The following is a 21032-nucleotide window of genomic DNA, read 5'->3' on the forward strand; positions in this document are numbered from 1 at the left end:
CCCGCGTTATCATCAGTATTATTCAGGAGACAGTCTACTGTAAAACAAACAAAAATCTCTATTTTCCCGCAAAATGTTTAACACTACAGACAATGCCTATGCAGAGGAGGACACTCCTATACAGAGGAGGACACCCACATTCAGAGGAGGACACCCACATTCAGAGGAGGACACCCACATTCAGAGGAGGACACTCCTATCCAGAAGAGGACACCCCATTCAGAGGACACACCTCATTAAGGCAACATTTTGTTGGGTACTAAAATGGTGTCCTATTAATAGGGGTTCTACTGTACTTAAAGACCACTAGTAAAACCAATGTTGTCAGAATAATATCAGGTATTAGTATTAGTAGAAAAACAATGCAATGCAAATTCAATAGTTAAAGTCATAGACTGACATTGGACATATTCTATGACTGTCAAACATTATAATAACTTTTCTATGTATCTTCAGACGGATTTTACTTTCGTTCTTGAAACATTTGCTTGAGCGTGGCCCGACAGATATTGCTCTAGATACTTAATATAAATCTATGTAAATTTAATTATATAAAATGTCTGAGAAGAAATACACATTTGTAATTTGAAATTAATTTTGGATTAGAGAGACGATACATTTGGGAAGTGTATATGGGGAGTTTTTAATTGAGGATAACATCTATTCAAGGTTAGTTTAACTTTAGTCGGACATAACTTCTCATGCCATTCAAAACAGAGATCAAGGAAATTCTTGCAAAAATTGTTCATTTGTTGGGTAATTGTCAGATACCGGAGGGCAAATGCAAGAACGTGTGCACATCATTTATTTTGTCTTTTAAGCATATTTTTTTTTATGCAAAACCGTATAAATAAATTGTATAAAATAATTTTGAATATTGCAGATTTCGAAACAAAGGGAATATAAAAGGCTGTAGCTTAAAGGTACGGTAAAGGTCCTATGTTCAATTCTGAACATAGGGTATTAGAAGCTCATTTTACTTAAGTTTTGGCATTATGTGGTAGGGTGTGGCCTGTTCCTTTCCACGCCGCTTTATTCTCCCTAGTATTTTCAACCAGGTACTCATTTACTGGAAGTGCTTGGAATTGAACCCAGGTCTCTCTGTATGACCGTCAAGTGTTCTAACTAATCGACTACACAACGCCAAATACAAATATTCCAAAAATGTCTTCTCAATGGCTATGTACATCATCATAGAGATTTTTATAACTGCTAATGCTCGATTCTGACTTCGCAAAGTAACAACGTAAGGCACGATAACAGATGGTAATTGGATGATCCATCATGTCATGATTGGTCATACTTGTGGTGTATCAACATCCTTGCGTTGCATCCAAGTGGGAACCTTAATATAGTGCACTCTCTAATGTGTGTAGTTGACTACTTGCATTCACTGTTAACATAGTCTGTCTTGTATGTATATAGACAAATCAAATGTTTGATTCAACATTGCTAAATCATGTACATATATTTGCACTGTTTAATAGCCCCCTAATACTAGGTCTAGTTTACCTATCCGATGGGACATGCTGACAAACACACTATTAATGTTAACATTGCCTGTCTATTGCAATTGCAGACGAATCAGATACTTAATCCAACATTGCTACATACAGTACTAGCAATGTTTATCAGTGCCCTTGTCTAGTTTATCTATCCGATGGGATTCTAACATGCAGTTTCAACTCACAGTAATAAGTATGAATGTTAACATCACTTGTCTTGTCACTGGCTGGTTAAAAAGACATCGTATGAAATATTTATTTATAAAGCATGAATTTGTACCGTTCCTAGACGAATCCTGTCTAGATACGTATCTCCAGGGAACTTAACAGTCAGAATACTAGCATTTGCCATGTAGCTGACAATTTTTTATGGGTTGTTAATAAAATGTTTACACACAGTATAATCCAATGATGATATTGAGGAAAATGCGACTTGTACTAATTTTAATAATAACGCTCATGGTGTAAAGCTTTGTCTACACTATAAAACTACAGTAGGATGTGGTAGTGATATGACATCATCATGTCCATATATGGGCATATCACATTGATAGTGTAACAGCCTCCATTATCCTGAGCTCTGATTCTGTAATGCTTGACATTAACACCTCCACCCAACCACACATTAGATAGCAAAATCATATGCCTTAGGAAATTACCTTGGGAAATCCAAAACTTTCTGAACCTAGGTCAACCCATGTCTACACCAGTGAGTTTGACATATAACTATTTGTCTATGTACTTGTATTCAGGAAGAGAGCCATTATTTTTTTACCACGGACAAATGATAGCATAATATTTATAGTATGTCAACTATGATATAAAAAAGTAGTTCATAATTTAATTTTAGCTGTCAAAGTGAGGAGCATGCACCCACCCTAGCGCTACCCCTGGATGCACCCTAGCGCTACCCCTGGATGCACCCTAGCGCTACCCCTTGATGCACCCTAGCTTGATGCACCCTAGCGCTACCCCTGGATGCACCCTAGCGCTACCCCTGGATTCACCCTAGCGCTATCCCTGGATGCACCCTAGCGCTACCCCTGGATGCACCCTAGCGCTATCCCTGGATGCACCCTAGCGCTACCCCTGGATGCACCCTAGCGCTACCCCTGGATTCACCCTAGCGCTACCCCTGGATGCACCCTAGCGCTACCCCTGGATGCACCCTAGCGCTATCCCTGGATGCACCCTAGCGCTACCCCTGGGATGCACCCTAGCGCTACCCCTGGATGCACCCTAGCGCTACCCCTGGATGCACCCTAGCGCTATCCCTGGATGCACCCTAGCGCCATCCCTGGATCCACCCTAGCGCTATCCCTGGATGCACCCTAGCGCTACCCTTGGATTCACCCTAGCGCTACCCCTGGATGCACCCTAGCGCTATCCCTGGATGCACCCTAGCGCCATCCCTGGATCCACCCTAGCGCTATCCCTGGATGCACCCTAGCGCTACCCTTGGATTCACCCTAGCGCTATCCCTGGATCCACCCTAGCGCTACCCCTGGATGCACCCTAGCGCTACCCCTGGATGCACCCTAGCGCTATCCCTGGATGCACCCTAGCGCCATCCCTGGATCCACCCTAGCGCTATCCCTGGATGCACCCTAGCGCTACCCTTGGATTCACCCTAGCGCTACCCCTGGATGCACCATAGCGCTACCCCTGGATGCACCCTAGCGCTACCCCTGTATGCACCCTAGCGCTATCCCTGGATGCACCCTAGCGCCATCCCTGGATCCACCCTAGCGCTATCCCTGGATGCACCCTAGCGCTACCTTTGGATTCACCCTAGCGCTACCTCTGGATCCACCCTAGCGCTACCCCTGGATGCACCCTAGCGCTACCCCTGGATGCACCCTAGCGCTATCCATGGATGCACCCTAGCGCCATCCCTGGATCCACCCTAGCGCTATCCCTGGATGCACCCTAGCGCTACCCTTGGATTCACCCTAGCGCTACCCCTGGATGCACCCTAGCGCTATCCCTGGATGCACCCTAGCGCCATCCCTGGATCCACCCTAGCGCTATCCCTGGATGCACCCTAGCGCTACCCTTGGATTAACCCTAGCGCTATCCCTGGATCCACCCCTGGTATGTGTTTCAGAGCAAACATAATTTCTATGTATCACACTAAAGTTGAATGATGGAAAGACAGAGTTTATTATCGTCGGGTCTAAATGTAACATCTCCAAAATCAACATCACACATATCAGAATCGGAAACTCTAACATCGCTCCATCATCGGTGGTCCGGAATCTGGGAATCATGCTGGATAGTAATCTCACTATGGAAGCACAAATAACAACTGTATCCAAAGCAGCATGCATATCGATTAGGAACCTTGGTCGTATTCGCGGTAATCTTAACAAGAAAACAGCTGAATTGATTGTACACTCATTTGTCACTTCTAAAATTGACATTGGTAATGCCTTGTTGTTTGGCATACCAAAATCTCAAATACAACGTTTGCAGCGCTTGCAAAATATGGCAGCTAGAATTGTAACTTATACAAAATCAAACGCTCACATAACTCCTGTCCTGATGGATTTGCATTGGTTGCCTGTTCAACAACGTATTAAGTACAAACTTGCGTTGTTTGTATTCAAGATCCTAAATGACAGTGCTCCTGCTTATTTATCTGACCTTGTGGATCGTTACGAATCATCCTGCAGAGGCCTACGATCATTGTCACAAAACCTTCTTCAAGAGCGTAGAGCGAAAAATCAGTGGGGTCAGAGATCTTTTTACGTTGCGGCCGCAAGTGTATGGAACAGCTTACCAGCAACAGTTAAATGCTCAACTAGTCTAAACAGTTTCAAGACCAACCTAAAGACGTCGCTATTCGCTGATGTTCTCGCACGTTGTTAATGCACAAAGCGCCATGAGCGCCACATGGGTGGAGGATACCGGCGCTATATAAGTTTTCATTTATTATTATATTATTCAATGATACTTTGAAGTTTGAATTGAAAAGAGTCATTTGCTCCACCTTGTGTAAATAATGGAAGTAACATCTTATGACACAATTATAAATAGTCAGACACTCGGGAAAGTCCAGACACTTGCGTGACAAAATCATGTGAACTTCAGATGATGATTCTGGCTTTGTTTTATTTATCACAAAACGGAACAATGTGAACTGAAAGATAAAGCTGAACGACTAAGTGCTAAGTGCACATTGTAATCCCAATTTCACAAGCAAATCTTTAAATTAAAATAATTCAATTTTTGTAAAATGGTTAAATTAATGATTTAAATTTTAAAGATGAAAACATAATTTTTTTGTTGAATATGCCATTTTAATGTCACATAATAGTTATTTACTTTAAAAAAATTTTTTTATCGAAAACAAATTTATTTACCTGAAAAACTGTAATTTAAAGCAAAACATAGTCAAATTGGCTGCCAGGTTGGTTGAACTTTATTTTGTCATTTATTTTGTCATTTATTAAGAGAAAACATTATTTTTTTTTACTGATGGAGACTTTATTAAAACTACAAAATAACCTATTCAAAGCCTGATTTAATTAATCTTCATTTTTCATGATTTTGGAGGATCGGGCATGAAATTATCATACCATCTACATTCACATTTGTTCAGCAATATATAGTATAATTACATTGAATGTTACATACAATATTGCAAGCAGGGATCTACAGAGCAAAAGTTCATGTAACCCTGAATGTTCATTGGTCATTCCAGATCACATGAACATTTAATAGCCTTAAGAGGGTTTTAAACATTAATCTATTGGCTAAAAGGAGTAACTGTAAAGCTATGTCTACACTATCAAACTAGTTTGACAAAAAAAGTGTTAAGTGCCAAAATATGGTAGTAATATGCCCAAATATGGTAGTGATATGCCCAAATATGGTAGTGATATGACACCAATATGTCCATATATGGGCAAATCACATGTTTTTGTCACATAAAGTTTTATAGTGTAAACTGAGCTTAAGTTGTTTTTAGTTATCACAGAGTCATTAATATTAATTGGACAAGCTTAATCAATAGAACTATTCAATTAACTGTCCATTGTTATACGAGTGGACTGTTTGACCATTCGGACATTACAGTTTGGCTAACTTACCACTGGGTTTTTAAACTATCACACTGTTTAAAGTAGAAAGTTTCTGTCACTTCCCAAACATGAAATCTTCTATCATTCGGAAAAAGAAAAGTTCTTAATCTTATACTAGTTGCTACTTAAAGACGACCACAACAAATTGTAAAATCACATTTTCATTCTTTTGTTGGTTGTTAATATACAAGTTTATTTAATTTAGTCCTTATATGACAAATATGATGGCATTACCTCCATTAGAGATTTTCTACTGTTTCAGTAGGGCAGTGTTTGGACGTTGGATTACTGATCGTGATTCGAATCCAACTCTCGCCGCATTGCTTGTATTCTTAGGCAAGATACTTTACTTACTTACTCTCTCCACCCAGGTGTATAAATGGGTACCTAGTTAGATCAAGACACAACTTTGTGCTGATTACTGGCTGCATTATGGGAGTATGTTTCCTTACATGTTGCAAAAAAAAATTATCGGGGTAATAATATGCAGCGCATTGAGAGCTTTCTAGTATACGCTATATAAGAATGAACTATTATTTTTAGTAGCCTTAATGGAAGTGGATTTTATAGAATGCAAAGTTGATTTTATGGATATTTAAAAAAAAAGAAAGCAAGTTTTCAATTAATGTGGAAACACATAATTCTATAAGGATTTGTACAAAAGACATCATTTCCTTTCAGTGTATTAAGACAATATTTAAGATTGTAATGCTCTCAATTAATTCATTACGTCTTCGGACGTCATAAAAATAATTCTTGAAAATTCTTTTTTTTCAAATATAAAGATATTATAATTTTATTAAACTATGAAATACTTCTTGAAAACCAAATTCCAGAATTATTTCTTTTTTTTTCAAATATAAAAATCTTATATTTATATTAAACTATGCTACACTATCCAAAATATAATCAAACTTTTTCTTTTAGTTTTATGAATTATGAAGCATACATTACTACTGTATTGAATGGAATGTATAGTTTTGGGGTTTTAATTGGACCAACATAGCAGATGGGACTACCTTGGTTCAGGAAAAAAAATGATTGGTAAGCATTTCTTGTAAAATCTCATCTAATCTGGTTAGAGAGGCCTACTGTACATCCAGACCAAAAGTCAATACTGGGACTATACCCGGGGACATGCCTGTTTGTGAAATCTGACATAAAGTAGGGGAGTGGGATTAGACCTGAAGTGGGATTAGACCTGAAGTGGGATTAGATCAGTAGAATAAAAATAGTATTGAAAATAAAGTACAGTACATGTTTAAGTGTTTAAATATTAAAAACCATAAAATTCATCATTGTCAATGCCATAGGTAAACTTCAGACTCTTAACTTTAAACCACATGACCAGACGTATTTGACATTTAAAATGTTGGCAATAGTCAACTGATTGGCAATTAAAATAATTTGTGACATCAAATGATTAGTGCATTTTCCTATGGATGGTCTGGTCAGATCATACTTTAATACACCCTCCCAATTCTTACTTAATTTTGTTTTCTTTTTCTTTCTTTTCTTACGATTAATTATAGCTCTTCATAAAAATTCACTTGAATGCAAAATTATTGGTGCTGATATTCATTCATCCATCAATCATAAACATAGTGTTAATAAACTATTATTTTAAAAATATTTAATGATTGTTACAGATGCATTTGTGTATGTGCACATCCAAAGAGAAGAACACGCATAAGTTGATCTGGGCCTCCATGGTTAAATGTGATTTATTTTTTGTGATTCTGATATTTTTTTTTACTCTTTAATTATTTTTAGGTCTAAAATTGTGAACAAGTTTTAAATAACTTGTAATTTTTGTATATATTGTTACTGTTTCATGTTTATCAACTTTTTAGGTTTTCATCTCTGTCAGTTGATTTAAAATAAAATAGAATAACAATAAAAGTGAGTTGTATTCTTTTGCTGGACAAATTTGGTGAATGCATGGGTAATTCAAAATGTCAAAAGGGCAGGATATTAAACAAGTCTTGTGGCCATAACTGGAACCGCCCAATATTGTCCAATAGAAACTTGATGCAGTGATCAGGGATTACCATTACAAAAGATTAAGCAATCTTCATTTTATAAGAGGTCCTCAAACGTATTGTCCAAGCCTTCCACCAAAAACAATGGGATTTTAGGTAAGGTCAACTCAAACCCTTTTCTCACAACATGCTTAACAGAGTGCCTATAACTAATTATAGGGATACGAGAAACAAGTCAAATTTGAGTACAAGAATTAGCTTTTAGCTAAATTTAAGTAGGAAAGATCATAGACTCTTGTATTTAGCTGTTTTCTTCAAAGAAGATAAAGTTGTATTGGCTGTACATAGGATTAAAATGATACAGACTATACTAAACATCATGTAAACATGATAATCTGTATTTAAATTTAATTTAAAATAAAGGATTAAAAAGAAGCCCCTAAAACCAAAATAAATAAAGATTCTTCCAACAAAACAGTACATAATACATAACAGTGTCTTAACATGTTACAAATGGAATAATCCTGTCATTAACCAAGGGGTTCGAATAAACCTCCTTTTTATGAAGCGCCTTTTTCAAACTAGACGCAGCAGATATTTTTCATTTTGTCTTGAGGCACATGTGGCCAAGGATTACCAATAGTAAATTAATCACTGTCCTATCAGATAGGTAATCACCCTGATACAGTAACCCCCTACTCGTCTTGAATGATGAACTGTGTTCTTTAAAGTGCACACAGGTTATAACTGTGTACACTGGACCTACGGTTTATAGTCCTTATCTGAGAAGACTTGTTCCACCACCAGAACTAGGAGCGAGTCAGCCTCGAACCCTTGCCGTTATAGTTGGCTCTTTAGGTACGGTAAATGGCTCCTGGACCATTTTGGAAAGCAGTACTGCGTTACTGAAAATGCAATCCAGTCAAAAGTAAGAATAAATAAATAAATAACGGCTCGGCCATTTGACTCACTCAGATTACTGTAGAATACTGTATACTGTATTGTATAGTGGCCTAACTAGTATAGATATGAGGATTTTTGTCAATACAGAAAAGTATCCTTTTTGTAGGGAAAAAAACTTGAACAATAAGATCCTACACAAAAATGTTGATATCATAGTATATTTTTGACATCTTTATTTCAACGTGACAATTAAATAGTGTGTCACAAACAAATTTACTCTTTCCAAAAAAATGTAGACTAGATCTGACAGACCCAGACATCTAAGAGCTAGACAAGTGATTACCAAGAAGTTGGCCAACACAAGTTGACGGCATGGATCAAATACAAATAGAACACAAGCAGAATCTAAATATAGACATGATGTAAACAATATAAACAAAGACACATGTTGAAGATAAAATTAGCCTGTTCACAATTTTAATCTCCAGAGAGATTTAATCATGTCTATACATGCAGTACAAAATTTACACTGAAAATTGAAAAATAGCAATGTAGTTGAGGGCGCATTTCATCTGTACTGTATTTTGCTGCCAAATTTTAAATCCAAAAAAAGGATTGGTCCATTAGACATCTGGGGTAATAAGCACAAAATAAATCAGTATGTAGTGTAATAGGAAGTACAGTATGTAAATAATAATAATAATAATAATAATGCCTGAGTGTCCTTGAATAAATCATGGAATTTCATGAGCTATCCCAATGAATGAATGAATACTATTATATATGAGACGAGATTCCCGACGGAATAACACTATTTAAGTAAATATTATGAGTAACCTTCTGTACAGAAGAGGAAGATGTATTATTATTCTTGGCCTAACAACCTTGTATGACAGAAGAATTCGAGGTGACCTGATTGAAGCATATAAAATTGTTAAAGGTTTCGAGGGTGTAGCCAAGGATGACTTTTTCCAAATGAGAAGTAACATTAGCAGAATTACTCGAGGGCATCACCTGAGATTTTTCAAGCCTACTTTCCATAAAGGATTGAACTGTAGAAGACATACCTTCTCGCAACGAGTAATAAACCATTGGAACAGTTTACCAGCCGACGTTGTCATTTCTGAGACCGCTAATACCTTCAAGAATCGCATCGACACAATGTAGTTGATATGGGGTTTAAAAAGGCACATCGCCTAAACTTTCCCATTATAACTAAACTAAACTAAACTAAACTATGAAAATTGTGCTTTGTTCTTTAATTCAACATTTTTGTTTAGATTTTAACCTTTTGGCTTATTTTATTTGTACCTTCATTAGGTCCAGCCAGCGATTTTTTTTTCGTACATAAGTTGGGGACCCCTTATTGGACAGATAGCCGAACTACTTTCTAAATATAACTAAACCTAACCATCTAAATAATCTCTCTCACTCCAAAGTAAAAAGAAGTTGCTCATGGGATTTGAACCTCATACATCGACATTCCATAGTCAACTTGACCAAACAGACGGCTCAATTCTTACCTCATGGATATGACTAATTAATTTTTTTTTTTGACGTTTCATGAGGGGTCCCCAACTTATGTATGAAAAGAAATATCGCGTTCAGCCACTGATACCCAAAACATTGTAATTTTTTAGCAAAATGGCCATAGTTTGTTAAGGCTGACATGGCTATTTGTTAAAAATGTATAAAAATCTCTTTAGACAGAAGGTGACAAGACACTAATTGAATATGACGTATTGAAAGTATATATCATATTTTCCGCTTTGCATGCTAAAAAACGGAAACACTCGAGAAAAGGTTAAACGACTGACCTCATTATCATAAACTTTTTCTCCGGACAAAATTATTTTTGAAATTTCCGGGAGTAAAAATAGTCTGGTAATTGATAGAAAGTGAAATTAAAGGAACTAAAATAAAGTTATATAATGATGGAAGTGTTTTTGTTATGTGACTTTATTCTAATTTGTAAAGAGGTCAAAATCATCTTTAAATTTTAAGCTGTTTTGGAAAGATGATTAATAAAAAGTAAATTAGTCAGGTCACCAGTAATTAATACTATCACTATTAATTAATAAACAAAGTTTAATAATAAATTAAATTTTGGCAAGAAAAAATTTTATTTTAAAATTTTGTTTAGCAATAATGCTAATCAAACTGATTTTGTTTAGCAATAAGGTTGTTTTTGTATAGCTTTTTGCTATGCTACACTGGTGAAATTATTCCCTGTTTTTGTACAAATGTTTTTTGCTCTTAAATACAGTACATTTTATATTTTTAGGCAAGTTAAAGTTTACATTATATTTTATAACCTTATCAATTTTTTTATATTTTTTTTTTTATTTTATTTTTAAAACCAGAAACAGCAGCAGAAACAAATCCGCCACTTACAGCTTGGTTTAACAGATACAATACAATTACAACAACTCAGAAACACTTAAATTACGACGAAACAGATAAAGGTTGGAATTAAAAATGTCAATATGGGGATGGGCCTGCACTAAACTATTATAATATAAACTTAATCTGCTGATGTAACCATTTTTGAGAACATTGACTCTACAAAAGGGAACACAAAGGATATTGTTGTTTCTTAAATTACGGGCGGGAACACGAATACCGAAATTTGTCCTTTAATTAGACTTTGAGGGAAAATAATTAATTATTCATAGTGAGAAATAACAAAATTACCTTGGGTCCAACTTTATTAGTACAATACATTTCTAGCTTTAATTTAACACAAAATTGATTTTCAGTATAATGATAGCAAAGGATTAGTATACAAGGACATGTAGATGAAGATGGGCTAAAGACACAAATCAATATTCAAGGTTGACAATAATATTAATAGTAAATGCTATCTTATCATGTTTAATGTTTGCATGAAGCTCTGTCTACACTATCAAACTTTATTTGAAAAAAAAAAATGTGATGTGCCCATATATGGAAATGATGATGTCATATCACTACCATATTTGGCACATCACACTTTTTTGTCAAACGATTTTGATAGTGTAGACAGAAACTTTGAAAACAACAAGTATACACTGACATATATCTGCCACTGTCTCTTGAAATCGGTATCAGTGTTACAGTGCAATGTTCTCGACAATGTTCTAATATGAAAAATACAATCAATCAGTCTTTTGGAATAAAGCAGTATTTTTTTGTAGTATTGTCAATGCAACATTAACAAATAATATATACAGTGATATAGCATCAATGGTAGTTAGCCTTTTGGAATAAAGCAGTATTTTTTTGTAGTATTGTTTATGAAACATATTTGACAATGTGCTAATTAAGGATGAAACATAATTATTATCAATGGCTGTTATTTTTACCATATTATTTTCTATTCTACATAGGTTCAGTTATAATATCAGTAGGCCTACCAAAATGTTGAGAAACTCAACAGTTCTTTCAGAACTAAATATATGTGGTATACCACAAATTTTACATTAACATATCAAGCAAAACAGCAAACTTTTAAAACTAGAAATCATTGTAAAATGCTCTACTAACAAGACGGACTAAAAAGTAAAGATTACTTTAAACCTTTCCCAGATATAAAGCTCTGTTCACACTTATCAAACTTTATATGAAAAAAAAAAATGATGTGCCTATGGATGTGATGTTATATCACTAGCGTATTTGGGTATATCACTACCATAATTGGGCACATTACAATTTTTTTTTCAAACTAGTTTGATAGTGTAGACAGATCTTAAGGCGAGTAGAGTAAAGCAGATTAACACAGTTAATGATGGACGTTACATTGGGTCAGTTAAATCAATACTTAAACATTACAAGTAAAACCAAGTAATCCTACTGTTTTTCGGATTGTTGGATCAAAATATTATTAGAGAACTGTCCATTGAACAAGCAGATTACAACGGATAATGATAAATGCTAGATAGTTAAACCTAATCAATATGTTACAGTTAGAGTTAGGTTGAGCGGGATATAGCATTGTAAAGTAGAGGTACAACAACAACAATAGGATTACCTCTCAAGAATTAGTAGGTTGAAGTTAATGAGAAGTAATCCATGTTTTGTACAGTGTCTTAAGTGGTCGCCATAATATGGTATTACCTTGGTTGTGAATTAAAGCTTTGTCCTTTTCCCTCCAAAACAAACGGAAGAGTAAGATAAAAAGTTGTTCTAGTTCTAGATGTTTTGTGGTTGTCTGGGTTTCATTTCTTAGTTTTACAATGTTACAAATAATTTAACTGTATTGTATCATGCTTGAAGTGAAACAAAATAAATATCAATATAAATTCTTCTTAAATTAAATAAGAGTAATTCTACATTTTTTTCCAAATTATCTGGATCATGATTTCATGTATTGAGTAATGCTTGTTATCAGAACAAAATGTCTGTGGCATAATTTGACACAAGACCCCTCACTGATCATCATACATTGATATATTTTGTTAATGTTTTTATAAAAATTGTTTGTTACTTATAGTAAAATATAAATACAGATTTTGATAGATGATCTGTTGGTAAATCTAAATCTATAAAAATCAAACAAAATATAAAAAAAGAGCGAGCAATGTGCTGTTGGAATGATAATGTTATTAATGTTATTATTAATCACCTAAGGGTGGTTCCATAGACATTCTCATTTACATTTTATCATCTTTAAGTGGTATGTTCACAATTTCTAAAGGAACACAGATGGGTGTTGTTCTTTTTATCAAGTATATTTTTTAGTATTTTAGTATCTTTTAAACTATGGTATTTAATTTCTTCACACCTCTTTTAAAAATAACCTTGTTTCTTTTCAATTCATTTTGTTCACACCTTATTGTCTTTCCTTTTGTCATATTCTAGGATGCATAATTTTACTAGAATATTGGTACTTTTAGTAAATTAGAACTATATATTAGTTTTATGCATACTTTTTAACATTGGCCATAATATGATTTTTAAATGTATCCATTATATATTTTTTGTATTCTATTTGAAATGTAAAATATTGAAATACTGTAGATATAAAAAGATCCTAAGATATTAAATTTAAACTGAAATGTGTGCTTTAATTTATTATTTAATAATAATAATAATAATAATAATAATAGTAATAATGCTAGCATAGTATTAAAAAGCTAATAAAATTGAATATATATAAATAAAAAAAAAAAAATGAAATTTTATTTTAAAGGTAATATGAATATGTAAAAAATGAAACTAATTTGGTAAGTTGCATTTTGTGGAAATATTTTTGTTCAATATATTTCATAAGATGAATGAAATTATTTCATAAAATGAATGAAATGCATGAAATATAATAATAAAATATAATATAATATAATATAATATAATAAAAAAAAATAAAAGTAATGATTTATCACAGTAGTACATACAATTTCTAACAGTGTCCTTAATTTTAAGAAATAACATGTAAAAATATTAAAATAAAATCCATTTAAAGCCCCCTTCCCTACGTTTTTTAGATCTAATTTAAGATCACAAACTATATTTAATGTAAAAATAATACTGTATGGTCCTATTGCGATACCTTTTTTCGTCTTTAAACGGTTAAAAATGTGAAAAATAAGTCGATTCTAATAATTATAGCGGCCCGCTATAATTCCCAAAATGCATTGTGCGCGGATTGATATTTTTGTTTTTCACCTGTAATTCACCCACTTTTCGCTCGATCGTGAGGCCAAAACAAATGGAAGACTCCTAACTTTTCAGCGAAAATACCGGGTTTTCCCCAATTTGTATCAACGGAGTCTGGCAAAAATAGAAAGACAATTAATGCAGCAACTACTGTATACAACGTCAGGCTAGGTATATAGCTAGCGTATGATGTTCGTACGTTACCGATGTTTACCAGCTAGGCCTACAAAACTAAGCCTAGCTAGGCTAGGCCTAAGACCGTCCACGAGAGGTCGATCGCCGCGAGCTACTTAGGTAGTGCATTGTTTCTCACTTTTTATCATAATTTACCATAAAACGTACATTTAAGACAAGGAATGACATGGTTTAATGTTTTTAAAGTGATATATATGTATTATTTTCCAAAAAACGTCCAAAATTGCAGGGAAGGGGTCTTTAAGTATTATATAAAGTACCTTGAGTGAATTTAAACATATCATATTACATATAATATTGCATTATTTAATATAATTTTATCATAAATGCCTATTATGCCAACATGAAAATAAAATATATTATATATATATTCTTTAAAAATCCATCAATTCAAATATATTGACCAAAAATAAGATGGAGCCATATTTAAAATGATTTAAAAGCATGGGAGGACCTAAGGTAAATATTACTTAGAGAAGTTGTGAATGGGTAAAAAGTTCACAAAAGGCATTCCATTGTACAGTGTAAAGAAAAGCCCCATGTCGGTTCACACTCAATTGTTTTCACAAATCCATTGTCATCAATTGTCAGCAGGGGAAACGAAAAGCTACCACCAGTAAAGACACAAGCCAATTTACAATAAGGTCCTTTTGTGTCACCTAGCCTTGTATCATTAAACACACCCCTAAATTATTCATAGGGGTGTAAATATAAAGGCTGTGGGACACTTGTAGAGTCATTCAGTTCCTGTCCTGGTGGCAAGAAGGTTCTAACTCCACAGTTGAGTTTTTTTGGTAGGAATTCTGAGAGGTGAATATCAGAGCTGAAGTTTTAACAGTGCATAGAGTAAGTACTTAGTGTTGTCTCAATTTACTTAGACTGTGTTTTTATGCTTGTACATCTTGTCAGATGTACTGTACCTTAAGTATGTATGTTGTATGTAATCTATATTGTAGTTGTTTGTACCACTCTCCAGTATTTCTTAAGGACACTAACTAATGTATACATTGATGAATGTTTGATTACAAAACTTTAGAACATTAATTGCATGTTGTTTTAGGGTCTTTCACAGACCATATTTAAAGGGTTCAGTACCTCTATATAAAATTAATAGTAATTCTAAAATAGGACATCTTAATACACACTAAGCATTAAATATACTAAATTAATTCAGATTCGGCTAGACTTGATTAAAGGTACAACTATCTAATTTTTCTTAAAAATTACTAAGTAGTTATACATTGATTGAAGTTTAAATACAAAACTTTAGAACAGTATATTGTCTGTTGTCTTTAGGGTCTTCCTCACACCATCTTTAAAAGGTACGGTACCTCCATATAAAATTGTTTTCTTAAAGTAGGATAGTTATATATTTCATTTTATTACATGCTAAGCATTGAATATATTAAATTAATTCAGATTCGGCTAGACTTGATTAAAAGTACAAATTAAATTTGTCTACCATTTCATTACATATAGCGAAAACACACTTAGACAAATTCAAACACATAAAACATCTATTTTAATTCTCAAATCATTTCTGTGTTGTCAAACATTAGGGAATAGATGATATTGATAAAACCATTCTACATAATTAATATTAATTCTCTGCTTGGCTTATATTACTCTATCTAAAAGGTAAATTTAGCACGGCTGAACTTGATCCAGCCAGACAGAGCAGGAAAGAACTCTCAAAAGTCCACTAGACGAAAAAAAAAACAAAACTCGCAATTTAGAAATAGCCCAAGATTTCATCCTAACAAGTCATTTCCGAGTACATTTTTATTTAAGTCTAGGTGACACGTTACTTTTTTTTTAACCAGACTAAAAAAATTGCAATATAAGTCTAGCTTTTTTCTTTAAAAAAATAATAATCTTACTCATATTTTGATTCAAGTTTGAGTCATTCTTTTGCAAAGTTTTTGGTAGTTATGAAAAAGTGATATGAATTGTAATGATTGGTTAGACATCTGGAACGCAAAGGTAGTCTCAGTTGATTTAAATTGACTAAGGAACATCCTCTTTGCCCAACCCATCCACTATTATAGGAATCATCTAATTATAACACATCTCAGACTTAACAATTATTTTATCACCTGATGACTGACAGTGACATGTACTTAATAGTTGGTTAAAACATTTATTAAATTCGTTAGGAAGTCTCAGTTCGCAAACACCGTTTCAAAGAATTGCCAACCTGCTCCTATTCTCTAGAGGTCTCAACTTCCCGAATCATCACTGGTCATTTTGCGTATGTAGCATGTAATCCCGGGGGAACAACACTTAATAATGTATGAATAAAAAAAACAAAAAGGACAAGATTGTCTAAGATAGTAGAGTGAATCACTGCACAGTAAGGACAGACAGATTTTAACCGCATTTAATTTGTCTTTTTTCCCTTTGACTCGCCCTCTAAACCCCGGGAGGAAACTTTGGATATTGCGCTTAATATCTGTTTTCTTATAGTTAAAGTGTTGAATTAAGCACTTGTGGCTATAAGAGCGGGTGACTTTAGACCACGGGACAAGACAATATAAATAGGCTACTACCGGGTGTCAAATGACAGAGGGGACGAACTTTGATAGCAAAGACACGACTGAGCGTATACTGCTTGTAATATCTGGAGGATTAGAGACAATATGAATTTTCTACTAAGTATATTTGGGTAAGTTAGTTGTATACACTGGCTGGCTTTGTGTTGGGTCTGTGTACGTATGTGGGATACTTGGTATATGGTGTGTACACTTTAGTTTTTAGTACTGTTTGTTCTATTGTATTGCATTAGAGGCACACAAGCAATGGTGGATGTGGCTAAGATATAGGCTATACAGTAGGTAAGTTGTACACTTTTGTAGCTTCCTAAGGTGTATGAGCTACAAATATTAAGATATAAGTACTTAATTAATTATTTATTGTACCTTTAACCTATGCCCTTATAACACATTATGTGTATATATGATGTATCATGTATTATGTGTGTTAGACTTAGCCCCTCTAACATCTATCTATACAAAACCATATAGATAGTAGTAGTTAATTAATTATATGTATATTTATTTATTGTACCTTTAACTTATGTCCACTATGTGTATATATGATGTATTATATGTGTTTAACCTTTAACCCCTATAATATCCATCTATAACAAACCATATGTAAGATTATATGTGATGACTTAATCAATAAACTTGATTTTATACAGGATATAGATTAAACACTAACTAGTGACTGTGGATTTAAAGAACTACGAAATGTAATTTTTCCGGTGATTCTTGGTTTTTGTAGAACAGCTCATGTAAAATCTATACCATGAGTTGTCCCACAAAGAACAAAAATCATTTAACAACAAATACTTGAGCAGTGGACAATACCTAAGGTGGAAATAACTTTTTCAGTTAGTGACTATATGGATTTAAAGAAATACTTATGTAATTTTTCCGGTGATTATTGGTTTTTGTAGAACAGCTCATGTAAAACACATAACGATGAGTTGTCCCACAAAGAACAAAAATCATTCCTTCGGAATAAAACGGATTTAACAACAAACCGGATACTCGAGCAATGGACAATAACTGAGATGGCTTCAACTTTTTAATATTAATAATGATTTTTGGTTTTTGTAGAACAGCTCATGTAAAATCCATAACCATGAGTTGTCCCACAAAGAACAAAAATCATTCCTTCAGAAATTGGATCAAGAACAACAAGACTATGCTTGCATTTAAACAGTGGATACTTAACCAAGATGACCTCAACATTTTAACAATGATTTTTGGTTTTTGTAGAACAGCTCATGTAAAATCCATGTCATGAGTTGTCCCACAAAGAACAAAAATCAATTGTTCAAGACAACATGATTCTGCTTTTCAAGACACAATTGATATCAAGATTTATTCAAACAAGATGGCATTAATATTTTAACAATGATTTTTGGTTTTTGTAGAACAGCTCATGTAAAATCCATGTCATGAGTTGTCCCACAAAGAACAAAAATCATTTCTGCAGAAAATGGATCAAGAACAAACAACAAGACTATGCTTGCATTTAAAATGGATTTAAAAACCAACAAGCTACTCGAGCAATGGACAATACTACCAATATACTGTAACACCAACTTGTTAACAATGATTTCTGGTTTTTGTAGAACAGCTCATGTAAAAAAAATAACGATGAGTTGTCCCACAAAGAACAAAAATCATTCATTTGGTATAAAAATGGATTTAAAAACCAACAAGCTACTCGAGCAATGGATAATAACCAACATAGCATTAACTTTTTAAAAATGATTTCTGGTTTTTGTAGAACAGCTCATGTAAAATCCATACCATGAGTTGTCCCACACAGAACAAAAATCATTCCTTCAGAGAAGAAGATGGAACTATTTTCAAAGACACTGGCAGTTAAATATTTACCAAGATTTATTCAACAAAGGTGGAATTAACTTTTTAACAATGCTTTCTGGTTTTTGTAGAACAGCTTATGTAAAATCCATGTCATGAGTTGTCCGACAAAGAACAAAAATCATTGTGAATTCATCAAGATTTTTGAAGAAGAAATGTAAAAGAATTATTGGTAAAGTGATATTCTCTCAAATGCAAAAACTAAAAGATTAAAATAATAACACTTGGTACAGTACTAATGAAAGCATATTATTCAATACTACTATTTAAAGATGTATTTGTCCTCCAAAAACATGAAAAATAAAGAATTAAAAAAATCAGATTTTAAATAGGCCAATTTGCAGTTTTAATAATGTTATTCACTTCTGTAGACCAAAAATATAACAAAAATAATTATCTCACTTATAAAAAGAAAAAAGAAAACCAATGTCTGACAGACAATTTAGGTATTTTTTGCTTTAAATTAGTTATTTTCAGGAAAATATTTTTTGAATAACTATTATGTGTCATTAAAATAATGTTTGTAGGGGAACAAAATATCTTATATATCTATAAATCATAAAAGCAATAAATAAAATGTTTTGTGTAATCTCTTTTATACATTAATGAGAAAACAATTCTTAAATATCCTTTAGTTAAACAAGTTTTAGTTCAACGAACAATTTCTATGACAACTCACAACAATAACCTTTCTTCTTGGTATGCATAACAAGACATGTGTATTTCAATGCTAAATTCTTAAAACCCCGCCAAGTTTTACCATCCAATGGTGACCTCAACACACAGGCATTGAGCACTGTGAATCATCACACCCTATTGTTGAAAGGTTACACAATGGGAACATGTTTGCCTCCTAGGTTTTAGTCTGCACAATAGACTTATAAAATAAAACCATTATAAAGGAATTGTTTGGATTAAGATATTGAATGCAAAAAAACTTGTTGCACAATCCAGCTATAATGAGCATCATTTATCATCACCTAGGTAACTGTACATTATTATGATTACATCATAGGGTTTGTTTCTGCTGCATTGCGCCGAATAAACCGTTTTTGTTTCTAAATAGATTTAAAATGTAATTTTTATAGTGACTGCATTTCGACTAAATTTTTACTCCAAAATAACCATTTAAATGAGTGGGTGGTCGTTGACAGAAATCGTTAGCATTACCCGAAATGCAATTGGTCCTGGCGGTTAATTCAAACGTTACTGCAGTGTAGGTGACTCGAGGTCAATCAAATAACAGTTATTTTGTGTTGTAGCTAAAAATTGCCCAGTAATAACTGATTAAATGGTTGTTCTAACTTCTAACAACAAACTGAATGTTATTTTTGCGCTGCCATTGAGTACCAGTTACCGGTACTCAAAAATTGTCCTGTTTCTGCTCCTAAGAAATTGGGGTTAATTTATTCAAACCGTTTTTTTTTATCCAGCAGAAACAGGACAATAGATAAAGTTCCAGCTGAGCTCTTACAAAACGAAGGTTAAAAACTCATTATTCCCAAAGACAAATGTTTAGGTTGTTTACTTGGACACTACTCAAAGGTTGACCAAGCTAGCTAACTGTGCGTTTATTAACTTAAGTTCAACTATTGAGGGCAGCAAACAGAAATTTATATAATTATGTACAGTCAACTATATTTTGGAATAGATAGGATGAGTGTACAGTAAAAGAATGAAATATTGTACTAAAATATATCAGCTGTCAATTGAATGTTCTTTAGCTACTTTTTGATGTTAAATACTTTTACTTTAAAACATTGCAGAACTCACGGTGGTCAATTAGACAATCACTGGCAGCCAATGTTCATGTATACACTGAGCAAATTATTTCACAATCTTTAAATCTTTGTCTACACTATCAACTTTATGTGACCAAAAAATGTGATGTGCCCATATATGGGCATGATTATGTCATATCAGTACCATATTTGGGCATATCACTACCATATTTGGGCACATCACACTTTTTTTTGTTAAACTAGTCTGATAGTGTGGCTTAGTGTGTGACGCTGGATTAAAGATTGTGATGTCGTGGTTCGAATCAAACTCTCCCGCACATGCTTGTATTCTTATTAGGCAAGACACTTTACTTACATTTGCCTCTCTCCACCCAGGTGTATTAAATGGGTATCCAGTTAGATCAAGACACAACTTTGCACTGATTACTAGCTGTCTTATGGGAGTATGTTTCCGTAAGTGTTTGATCCAAAAAATGATCGGGGTAATAATGCTTTTAAATAAATGTGGTATTATTATGTGGTATTATTAGTTATCCGCTTAGTAGCGGATAACTCCTTGTAACTGTATGAAATCATCTTTTTTTTT

The 21032-nt window shown here is 33.6% G+C and overlaps 1 protein-coding gene across 1 annotated transcript in view; it reads right to left on the minus strand.

Moving 5' to 3' along the window:
- LOC140040885 (phosphatidylethanolamine N-methyltransferase-like) overlaps nucleotides 1-21032 on the minus strand; it is a 32932-nt gene that overhangs the window by 4796 nt on the left and 7104 nt on the right. The gene's annotated exons all lie outside the window — the stretch shown is intronic.

This window comes from Antedon mediterranea, chromosome 2, assembly GCF_964355755.1.
Source record: "Antedon mediterranea chromosome 2, ecAntMedi1.1, whole genome shotgun sequence".
In the NCBI taxonomy this organism is placed as follows: Eukaryota; Metazoa; Echinodermata; class Crinoidea; order Comatulida; family Antedonidae; genus Antedon; species Antedon mediterranea.